Raw genomic sequence first — 10,047 nt, forward strand, 5'->3', positions numbered from 1 at the left:
ATGGGGTGGAGGTCAGAGAACTGGCAGTGTGGTGCCAGGACAACAACCTCTCCCTCAATGTGAGCAAGACAATGGAGCGGATCGTGGACTACAGAAAAAGGCGGGCTGAACAGGCCCCCATTAACATCGACGGGTCTGTAGTGGAGCGGGTCGAGAGTTTCAAGTTCCTTGGTGTCCACATCCCCAATGAACTGACATGGTCCAAACATACCAAGACAGTCGTGAAGAGGGCACAACAGGAGACTGAAAATATTTGGCATGTGTCCCCAGATCCTCAAAAGCTTCTACAGCTGCACCATCGAGAGCATCCTGGCCAGTTGCATCACCCACCTGGTATGGCAACTGCTCGGCAGCTGACTGCAAGGCGCTACAGAGGGTAGTGCGAACGGCCCAGTACATGGGGCCATGGCTGGCAACTTTCAGTAAAAAACCCACAGTGTAATCGTACATATAGCACATCAAACGGCCTGTAACAAACGGGTTCCTACCCTCCTGTATGTCCTCAGCTCCAGCAGGCATCTAACAACTCTGCACTATATGTAGTTTAATTTAGACTTCTAACTTTTGCTGATGATTCTTACTTCTTGAGAGACAAATATGTTGATAAAAGTAATCTGGTATGAGTAAATTTAAGGTGTCAAATGATTAACCTATCAGAGTTCTACAGAATACATATTACTAGGAACTGTATCTTTCCTCCTCCACAGACCACACCCCTCCTCTAGTCATGTCTCAACCTGTCCATCCAGTACCCAGTTCATTATTAAGGTGTAAAATTATTAACCTATCAGAGTTCTACAGAATACATAGAACTAGGAACTGTATCTTTCCTCCTCCACAGACCACACCCCTCCTCTAGTCATGTCTCAACCTGTCCATCCAGTACCCAGTTCATGTCTCCTTCTGACCCTGACCTGAACGTTGGAATCCATAGAGGTGAAACTGCCACCTCAGTTTGCGATTTACAACAAAGACATGAATTCAAACAACAAAGACAAAATAAAATTGGAGAGTATGTACTATGATGTATTTATTTTATTTAGATATACATCTTCTTTTAGATGGTAGATCTCATTTAATATTGCAGAGAGATTGTGGCTTCTATCAATGTAATTATCTGCACCATTTCCAATACCCCATATATATATATATATATATATATATATATATATATATATATATATATATATATATGTTTATTGTATTTTATGACTTTATTATTTTCCCCTAAGCCTGCCACCCCACTCCAAATTGGAGTAAACGAATGGACAACTCTACTTCCAGCTTATACATAATATAAACATTTTACATGAGTTATCTTTTTGTCCCACCATTAAGCTACTCAAAACTCCTCTCATCTATCTCTGAAGACCATCACGTTTTCATTTCTATTTGCCATATATTTTTCAACTGTGCTGTGATGTTTTAAGAAGGTTATGAACCTTTCCATTCTCATAGTTTCTACAGATTATCTTTAATGTACAAACATTTTGCTAAAAGTATGTATTATTATATTATTGATTGATTGACTATGACTTTTAAATCAACCAGCAGTGATATTTGCAGAGTTAGCTCCAGGTAGTGGTTCCCGCGGCTATCGATAAGCATCTTGGCTTTGCCGTTTGAGAAGAGAATAAATACTTTTATCCTACCGAGACATGAGAAGGGCGCCAGACAAGTATAGCTGGAGCGTACCTGACTGGTAGGACTAAGCATGAATAGTCATGGAAAATGGTGAAAAACATATCCTACTACTGTACAATCTAATAAAAGTTAGGTGAGAAACAGAGTGTCATATCTGTGTTCTATACAATACATTTCTACATTCTGTAATGTTTTTTTCTTCTAGTAATGATCACATAAGACAAAAACCAGGCTGACACTGACATTTTAGGACTGGAGTTGTGCATCTCTGGTTTAATGCACAAAATCCCCAGGATTAATTGGCACAAGGTCCTCTAGTAATTATAATGATACGATACTGTTACGTTGGACAGTGGTGGACTGGGACACTGTTAACTACATAGAGATTGGTTTGACCTTTGCAGACCAAGGTGCTCTGTCAGTAGTGCATTCTTGTGAATGTCGATCCCAAAGAGTTTGATCTCCTCCTTGATTGTTGTACTTCAAATCTTTGTTTTTAACGAGAACCAGTTGAAATAATTTTATCCTATACAGTGGGGAGAACAAGTATTTGATACACTGCCGATTTTGCAGTCTTTGGAGAAAATCAACACCCTTCATAAAATCTACTGACTTCAATTGTACCTAATGTGTGGTCCAATATTACAATCAGATCATGTTGTTTTCAAACTGCTTGAAATGAGACGTAGAAGACATGGCTGAGCACAGGAAAAGGGAATCTGACTCAGATCTCAATTATCATTGAAGAACATAACAAGGTAAATCACCTCTCAGTCAGTGGATGGAATACCCAGGGCCATTGGAGATGACAACAAAACAGAAGTCAGTCTTTTAGTTGAAATGGAGCTAAGATACTTGGCATCCCTCTACGATGCTTATATATACATTGTGATCTAACCAGAACTCTTCTGAAGTGTTTCGACCTTTGTGCATGAACATATGACGACACCCTCTGCCTCATCAATTGTTGTTCATGTATTGGTTTTGTTTCATACTCCTCTGTGTGTTGCTAAGGTTATTGTCTTGGTTAGAGAAACACTCATCTTTCATTAGTACAAGTCTTTAGATGTGGGAATGACATATGTTCAATGTAAATGAACAGGTGGTGTAATGTAACTTTAGAGTCCTCGTTAAGAAGAGACGACTGACTCCAAAATAAGAGCATGGTCGTGAAACACATCAGAGCAAAGTGGTATTTTCCCACCATGAGAGAAAGACAGTGAGAGAGACAGATAGAGAGAGAGACAGATAGAGACAGAGACAGATAGAGAGAGACAGATAGAGAGAGACAGATAGAGAGAGAGACAGATAGAGAGAGAGACAGATAGAGAGAGACAGATAGAGAGAGAGACAGATAGAGAGAGAGACAGATAGAGAGAGAGACAGATAGAGAGAGAGACAAATAGAGAGAGACAGATAGAGAGAGACAGATAGAGAGAGAGAGGAAAACAGAGAGGCTTTCCACTGTAGAGTTTTTGTCATCTTATCATTGATGAGAATGTCTCAGATGACAACCGAACTGACATTATATTCATTAAGTACCACAGCATATGTTTAACTGGTCGGATTACCAGAATATAGTTCTTTTTTTTTCTTTGTTTCTGGTTATTTTTTTCAAATTCAAAAGGTATTATCATTACTGGATAAGTTTGCTGGGTGAACATTGTCTCTCTTCCACGTATTTCACATATATTCAAATGAGGGAAAACAAGGGAAAATATACACAAGCACATTGGGATCAAACTCACACGAGGAAAGAAATATATATATATATTTTAAATGAATATCTGATTCAAACTGAGCGTTTGAACTCTACTTATGGGTTACTTTAGAATGTGGACATGAGATGTGCATGAGTGTCTGATTCTACACACAACTAATCAAAGAAAGATCAGAAAGAGAAGAGCTGTGTCCACTCAACGCCAGCCATACATTCAGTTCAGAAAACGGTTTCTAAATTACACTGGTTCTGTAAAAAGGCACTGCGTGAAGGCATCTGGTTGAAACAGGCAGACAAACATGGATAACAATAACATTCCATACAGAGGAGAGACCAGTGAGGAGAGGGGAGGTCACATGGGCAATAACAGATAGACAGAGGGGGAAATGGAACCCGTTTCATGTTGAGGATAGGGGAGGTCACATGGGCAATAACAGATAGACAGAGGGGGAAATGGAACCTGTTTCATGTTAACAGACAGAGAGAGAGAGAGAGACAGAGAAAGTATTGTGAACCCAATCCTGCTCAATGGTAGATGAGGAAAGAGCAATATGATATGTTTTTTCAGATCATTATCAATCCCTGATATGGCTCTCTGCAGAGGCCGTCATCAATCAAAGCAAATCAAATTGTATTGGTCACATACACATGGTTAGCAGATGTTAATGCGAGTGTAGCGAAATGCTTGTGCTTCTAGTTCCGACCGTGTAGTAATATCTAACAAGTAATCTAACAATTTCACAACAACTACCTTATACACACAAGGGTAAAGGAATGAATAAGAATATGTACATATAAATATATGGATGAGCGTTGGCCAAACGGCATAGGCAAGATGCAGTAGATGGTATAGAGTACAGTATTTACATATGAGATGACTAATATAGTGCATGTAAACTTTATATAAAGTGCCATTGTTTAAAGTGACTAGGGATACATTTATTACATCCAATTTTGAATTATTAAAGTGGCTAGAGATTTGAGTCAGTATGTTGGCAGCAGCCACTCAATGTTAGTGAGTGGGGTTATAGAAAAAAAGAAGCAAACATGTTTGGTGTTTGCCAAAGGGCATGTGGGAGACTCCCCAAACATATGAAAGAAGGTACTCTGGTCAAATGAGACTAAAATAGAGATTTTTGGCCTTCAAGGAAACCACTATTTCTGGCGCAAACCCAACACCTCTCATCACCCCATAAGAACAACATCCCCAAGGTGAAGCATGGTGGTGGCAGCATCATGCTGTTGGGATGTTTTTCATCGCAGGGTCTGGGAAACTGGTCAGAATTGAAGGAAAGATGGATGGCGCCAAATACAGGGAAATTGGACGGAGGTTCACCTTCCAGCAGGACAATTACCCCAAGCATACTGCTAAAGCAACACTCGAGTGGTTTAAGGAGAAACATTTAAATGTCTTGGAAGGACCTTGTCAAAGCCCAGACCTCAATCCATTTGAGAGTCTGTGGTATGACTTAAAGATTGCTGTACGCCAGCAGAACCCATCCAACTTGAAGGAGCTGGAGCAGTTTTGCCTTGAAGAATGGGCAAAAATCCCAGTGGCTAGATGTGCCAAGCTTATAGACATACCCCAAGAGACTTGCAGCTGTAATTGCTGCAAAAGGTGGCTCTACAAAGTATTGACGTTGGGGGGGGTTAGTTATGCATGCTCAAGTTTTCTGTTTTTTTGTATTATTTATTTTTTGTTTCACAATAAAAAATATTTTGCATATTCAAAGTGGTAGGCATGTTGTGTAAATAAAATGATACACACCCACAAAAATGATATTTTAATTCCAGGTTGTAAGGCAACAAAATAGGAAAAATGCCAAGGGTCAAGTTGGTTAAGACATCTACTTTGTGCATGACACAAGTAATTTTTCCAACAAATGCTTACAGACAGATTATCACTTATAATTGACTGTATCACAATTCCTGTGGGTCAGAAGTTTGCATACACTAAGTTGACTGTGCCTTTAAACAGCTTGGAAAATTCCAGAAAATTATGTCATGGCTTTAGAAGCTTTTGATAGGCTAATTAACATCATTTGAGTCAATTGGAAGTGTACCTGGGGATGTATTTAAAGGCCTACCTTGAACTCAGTGGCTCTTTGCTTGAAATGTAGACCTGCACAAGTCTGATTCATCCTTTGGAGCAATTTCCAAACGCCTGAAGGTACCATGTTCATCTGTACAAACAATAGTATGCAAGTATAAACACCATAGCACCACGTAGCCGTCATACTGCTCAGGAAGGAGACGCGTTCTGTGTCCTAGAGATGAACGTACTTTGGTGTGAAAAGTGCATATATTGACATAACCCGAAAGGCCGCTCAGCAAGGAAGAAGCCACTGCTCCAAAACCGCCATAAAAAGCCAGACTACGGTTTGCAACTGCACATGGGGACAACGATAGTACTTTTTGGAGAAATCTCCTCTGGTCTGATGAAACAAAAATAGAACTGTTTGGCCATAATGACCATCGTTATGTTTGGAGGAAAAAGGGGGAGGTTTGCAAGTCCAAGAACACTATCCCAACCATGAAGCACGGAGGTAACAACATCATGTTGTGGGGGTGCTTTGCTGCAGGAGGGACTGGTGCACTTCACAAAATAGACGACATCATGAGTAAGGAACATTATGTGGATATATTGAAGCAACATCTCAAGGCATCAGTCAGGAAGTGAAAGCATGGTCGCAAATGGGTCTTCCAAATGGACAATGACCCCTCCAAATGGACAATGACCCCAAGCATACTTCCAAAGTTGTGGCAAAATGGCATATGGACTACAAAGTCAAGGTATTGGAGTGGCCATCACTGACCTCAATCCTATAGTACATTTGTGGGTAGAAAAAGCATGTGCAAACAAGGAGGCCTACAAACCTGCCTCAGTTACACCAGCTCTGTCAGGAGGAATGGCCAAAATTCACCCGACTTATTGTGGGGAGCTTGTGGAAGGCTACCCGAAACGTTTAACCCAAGTGAAACAATGTAAATGCAATGCTACCAAATACTAATTGAGTGTATATAAACTTCTGACCAACCGGGAATGTGATGAAAGAAATAAAATATTAAATAAATCATTCTCTCTAATATTATTCTGACACTTCACATTCTTAAATAAAGTGGTGATCCTAACTGACCTAAAACAGGGAATTGTTACTCGGATTAAATGTCAGGAATTGTGAAAAACTGAGTTTAAATGTATTTGGCTAAGGCGTATGTTAACTTCCGACTTCAACTGTACATGTACATATTACCTCAATTACCTCAACTAACTTGTACCCCCGCAAATTGACTCAATATCAGCACCCCCTGTATATAGCCTCGTTATTGTTATTTTATTGTTGCTCATTTATTTTTTGACTTTAGTTTATTTAGTAAGTCTTTTCTTTAACTGCATTTTTGGTTAAGGGCTGGTAAGAATTTGGCGCATGTGACAAATAAAATATGATTTGATGTGTGGCTGTTACCTTTCCTCTCCTCCCTTCCTGAACCACATCCCCCTCTCCTCTCTTGACCCCACCCCAACCCTCTCTCGTCACCCCACTCCCCTCCCCCTCTCCTGACCCCACCCCCCTCTCCTCTCCTCACTCCCTCACCTCACCCCACTCCCCTCCTCCTCTCCTCTCCGGACCCCACCCCACTCTCCTGACCCCACTCCCCTCCTCCTCTCCTGACCCCACCCCCCTCTACTCTCATCACCCCACTCCCCTCCTCCTCTCCTGACCCCAACCCCTCTCCTCACCCCACTCCCCTCCTCCTCCCCTCACCCCACCCCCTTCTCCTAACCCCACTCCCCTCTCCTCACCCCTCATACATGTACAATTGGCCTACATAAACTCCCATCAAAAGGGATTGTATTGTCGCCAACTTGGTTCTCGGTCTCTTTCGTGTGCATGTGAAACAATCTTGGTCACAAGGATTGTGGTGTACACATGCCATCTCTGCTGAAAACATTATGTATTTGATATGGGACAAAAGAAAGCCTGATATTGATTTTTGCATTCACATGTAAGAATACAACCATATTGTAATACATAAAATCAATGATTAGTAGGCATAGGAGATAACAGAGACTCTAAATCCAAAGCATATGAAATGTATTTATTTCAGAGTAGGCCAACAGACTAATGTTTGGATTTGACCCCTTTCACCTGTTATATTCAAAAGAACTGCTTAACCCTGGTCTGTACAGTTAGTCTAGTGCTAAAGTGGTGAGTGTGTATGTGTGTGTACATCAGAGACATGTGTACTTTCGTAGAGCTTATGTCAGCTTTCATGGGAACTCTCTCTTAACCTCAGCTATTCAGTTGGTCTGAAAGAGGGAGAGCATTTCCTGTAAGTGCAAAGTTTCAAAGACCTGTTTCCTCATATTTGTCCTTTGTTAAAGGTTTCATGTCTCCTGAGCAAACAAAGGGTTTATTTATGACCAGAATCCATGCCAGATACGTTTTTAATTAAATATTGGATAACATGACTTCTAAAAAAGTTGGCTGGGGTGCATTTGGTTACTTGGAAGTTCAGGGGATGGTGTTGAAATCTCAAAACACATGTCCACCAGGATTGTGTTAATTATTGTTTATTTAATTAACTAGGCAAGTCAGTTAAGAACAAATTATTGTTTACAATGACAGCCTACCCGAGACGATGCTCTGCAATTGTGCTCCGCCCTATGGGACTCCCATTCATGGCCAGATTGTGACACAGCCTAGAATTGAACCAGGGTCTGTAGTGATATCTCTAGCACTGAGATGCAGTGCCTTAGACCACTGCGCCACTTGGGAGAATCTATTAGAAGCAATGCAGATGAGAGCACTGTTAAGATATTATATGACATTTCCCAATGGTTGTTTTTCATGATTGGGTTTTGTATTTTGGGATTTTCTTTGGTGTATTTCCTATGCTACTATCCTTCCATTTAGTTGAATTGTTGTAGAATTGTGATAAGCAGTGCTCCGTTGGAAAAGAGACCTTGATCTCCTTTGACACTACATTCTGCCAGTGACAGATGTACATAGTAACAACAACAACAACTGACATCGAAACGCCACATACAATAGAATCCAACTTTAGAATCCATTTGTTTTATTGTTGTGACCAAAGTGTTCTTTGAAAAATACATGTCTGACATTGTACTGGCTATAGTTCACAGTTGAAACTTCTTGTCATGGTCCTTGGTCCATTTCATGGGTACATTGAGCTGTGCTTTGTCATTAAAGTGTTTTACTAAACATCTCATGTAAACCATTAGCTATCTAAAAATACAGATGTTTACATTGTCGTGGAAATTCATAGTTGGCTAGCTAGCAAGCAAGGGATAAGAACGTTGCCAGCCAGTATGATAATGGAACATTTAGAACGAACGTCCGAGTCACGTCCATAGATACAGAACAATAAACGACTGGGTCGTGTCTCCAGCAACCAAAACGATACAAATGACCAGCCAGTTCTGGTAGCAACCATAGATTTGTTTCAGGACATTATGAAGTGTAAGTTTGAAGAAATTCATTAAAATAATGTTTTTTATGAAAATATATAAACCTCCACTTTGTTTTGGGCCTAACAACGCCCGTGCCAATATATCCTCCAAACACTTGCTTCTCGGGCATTATCACTTAAGTTACTTTATCAGAATAAAATTTGCAGCAGGGCATCTACATGTAAGACCTGTGGTTTCAGTGATACAGTATTGTAGATAATCCTGACTTTTCTCATAAAGGAAGGAGACATGATGATAAATGATACAGTAGGTCATTGGTGACCTGGAAAACTCATGTAAACTGGATCCTGGACTTCCTGACGGTCCACCCCCAGGTGGTAAGAGTAGGCAACACCAGGTCTGTAGCGCTGATCCTTAACACTGGGGCCTCTCAGGGGTGTGTACTTTGTCCCATCCTGTATTCCCTGTTCACCCACGACTGCGTGGCCAAACACGACTCCAACCCCATCATTAAGGTTGCTGACGACACAACACTGGTAGGCCTGATCACCGACAACGATGAGACGGCCTATGGGGAGGAGGTCAGAGAACTGGCAGTGTGGTGCCAGGACAACAACCTCTCCCTCAATGTGAGCAAGACAATGGAGCGGATCGTGGACTACAGAAAAAGGCGGGCCGAACAGGCCCCCATTAACATCGACGGGTCTGTAGTGGAGCGGGTCGAGAGTTTCAAGTTCCTTGGTGTCCACATCCCCAATGAACTGACATGGTCCAAACATGGTCCGAACTGACATGGTCCATACCAAGACAGTCGTGAAGAGGGCACAACAGGAGACTGAAAATATTTGGCATGTGTCCCCAGATCCTCAAAAGCTTCTACAGCTGCACCATCGAGAGCATCCTGGCCAGTTGCATCACCCACCTGGTATGGCAACTGCTCGGCAGCTGACCGCAAGGCGCTACAGAGGGTAGTGCGAACGGCCCAGTACAATAATTTTGCACGCCCAATTTTTCAGTTTTTGATTTGTTAAAAAAGTTTGAATAATCCAATAAATGTCGTTCCACTTCATGATTGTGTCCCACTTGTTGTTGATTCTTCACAAAAAAATACAGTTTTATGTCTTTATGTTTGAAGCCTGAAATGTGGCAAAAGGTCGCAAAGTTCAAGGGGGCCGAATACTTTCGCAAGGCACTGTATCTGGTTCGGATCCCGGAAAATAAATGAATGTGTTTGTTCAGGAGAGAT

The sequence above is a fragment of the Oncorhynchus mykiss genome, chromosome 26, assembly GCF_057628025.1.
Source record: "Oncorhynchus mykiss isolate SJ-2025 chromosome 26, ASM5762802v1, whole genome shotgun sequence".
Lineage (NCBI taxonomy): Eukaryota > Metazoa > Chordata > Actinopteri > Salmoniformes > Salmonidae > Oncorhynchus > Oncorhynchus mykiss.